This window comes from Belonocnema kinseyi, chromosome 8 (assembly GCF_010883055.1).
Source record: "Belonocnema kinseyi isolate 2016_QV_RU_SX_M_011 chromosome 8, B_treatae_v1, whole genome shotgun sequence".
NCBI classification, from domain to species: Eukaryota; Metazoa; Arthropoda; class Insecta; order Hymenoptera; family Cynipidae; genus Belonocnema; species Belonocnema kinseyi.
In genome coordinates this window covers 85,815,027-85,816,887 of record NC_046664.1, presented here as the reverse complement: position 1 = coordinate 85,816,887, position 1,861 = coordinate 85,815,027, and the positions used below count along the sequence as shown (strand labels likewise).

General features: G+C 30.8%; 1 long non-coding RNA gene across 1 annotated transcript; it reads right to left on the bottom strand.

Moving 5' to 3' along the window:
- Window positions 1-246: 246 nt before the first annotated feature.
- Window positions 247-937, bottom strand: LOC117178785. Its single transcript, XR_004467832.1, has 3 exons — window positions 765-937; window positions 510-672; window positions 247-440 (listed from the first exon to the last, which is right to left on the bottom strand). It is a non-coding gene; the product is annotated as an uncharacterized LOC117178785 (long non-coding RNA).
- Window positions 938-1,861: the final 924 nt, after the last annotated feature.

The following is a 1,861-nucleotide window of genomic DNA, read 5'->3' as shown; positions in this document are numbered from 1 at the left end:
ATTTTGTTTGAAAATTTTTAGGTATCTAAAATCGTCGAAACCCACAGATTCTGAATTTCTAACTTTCGAATCTATATATGCAACATTGAAAAATTCATTAAAAATTTTTAATCCTTTTCTGTTCGCCTACCTGCGGTCCTAGCCTGATAGGTTGTGAAGCAACATATCTTCAGAAACAGACTCGTCAAGAATGACCCGGATGTTTAGAAATCTTCTACCCATTTGTGACAATTCCTGATTTTTTTTAGTAAGAAATTGACAATAGCTTGTGTAAAAACTGCCTATTTGTCAAACATAAAAATGAACCAACAAAAAACATGTAGAACTCAAATTTGCCGCATAATGAGGTTCCAATTGTCAAAGTGGTCTAATTGTGCAGCTCAATTTTGATTAAACGAATGTCAAACCTCGCAAGAGACATTACTTCTTTAATCATTTACCTATAAAAGATACATGGCAATATATGAATTTAAAAAGGTAAAAATAAAAAAAAAGTAAATAAAATTTACCGTAGTAGTAGAAGATGGGGTCGGATCGGGCTCCGGAATAGGGTTAGAAATAGTTGAGTTAGCAGCCACGAACTGTTGAGTTGCGAACCACAGTGGAACTCTAGGAGTGTGTCTAACTGATAAATTAATTAATATTCCACTAAACTGCAGCATTGTCATTAAACTGGAAAATATTATTTATATAATCAACCATCATTAGTAGAATCGTTATGCTCCGACACAGAGCAAATGTATGGCATTTAGTTTTGTACCTACTTCAAGCACCGCTTTAATCCGTTATTTACAAGTAAAATATTTTACTGTATGACTAGCGAGCATTCGTAAATTACAAATTAACAAATACTTTTAATACAAAATTGCGGGGAAATAAATAGAATCGGCAACACACAGTTGGAGGCATGGTCTTCTTTTTCTTTTCTCTTAACCTCTTTCTCACTCTATCATCACAATCGAAAACATCGACTTTTTCGATACATGGTCAAAATAACAACAATAAATGACAACTGCCGGTATTTAAATATTCTTTCAATTTTTATCAGAATATTCAAATTCTATCTATAGTGGTACTAATTTACCATTAGGAAATTTAGATTTCTAGAATGATCAGTTTTCAAGGTTATGGTTGGGACAACTCCTTGGCTCGTCTACTTTTCTTGCATAATGAAATTATTAAAAATATTTAATAACATTCAAAATTTTCAGGATTCTACAATGATAGTTTTATAAAATCATTTCTAAGTGAATTTATGTATTAGTAAGATTTTCTTAAAGGGATTAAAAATAGATTGAGAGTATAATTGAAGCTGATTTGAACTTTGTTGTGTCAAGAATTACGTAGCGGGAAATTTAAATGAGGAAAATAGCTTTTACGTGGGTTTAATCAAATAATTTCAAATTTAAAAGAAAAGTATGCCTTGTTAGATTGTTTGCATTTATTAGATCATATGAAAAAACGGATTAAAAACATTATGACATAAATCCAACTATTTAAATTGGTTGACTTTAAAGTTTTTGAATTTTGAATGAAAAATACTACTTTTCTGAAACAGGGTTATATTGGAAATATTTCGAAGTTTCGAAAGTTTCAAAAATTAAAGCGGGAAAATTTTAAATATTAAAACTTAAAAAAAGACGACGCCACTATAGGGCGAACGTTTTTATTTACGATTCTAAGCAAATAGTATATTTAGAATGTATTTACGGATTTTTTTGCAAAAATAATCGACACATTTAGTGTAGAATTGGTATGATCCAAAAATCTCTTTACAGCAGGAATTGGCAAAAATATCTTTGGAATTGGACAAAGATATTATAAGCATAGATGCGGCACGGGAGGTCGGAGTGGGAGAACG